The sequence below is a fragment of the Anarrhichthys ocellatus genome, unplaced genomic scaffold (assembly GCF_004355925.1).
Source record: "Anarrhichthys ocellatus isolate YVR2014 unplaced genomic scaffold, GSC_Weel_1.0 scaffold4, whole genome shotgun sequence".
NCBI lineage: Eukaryota > Metazoa > Chordata > Actinopteri > Perciformes > Anarhichadidae > Anarrhichthys > Anarrhichthys ocellatus.
In genome coordinates, this window is record NW_022280034.1 from 13090316 (window position 1) to 13090555 (window position 240).

The window sequence follows — 240 nt, forward strand, 5'->3', positions numbered from 1 at the left end:
ACCTTGCAACCCCCCCATCACCACCACCGCCACCACCTCCCCCTCGACCACACACAGAGACACACAAGCTCCTCTCTTCCAAGTGGCTGAGAGGTTGCTATGGCAATGGTTGTCATGATGCTGATGTAGCATCCTGAAGGCAGTAGTTGTGGAGGTAGTGGTGGAGCTGGAGGAGGTGGTGGTGGTGGTGGTGGTGGTGGTGGCGGCGGCGGCGGCGGTGGCGGTGGTGATCATCCAGGG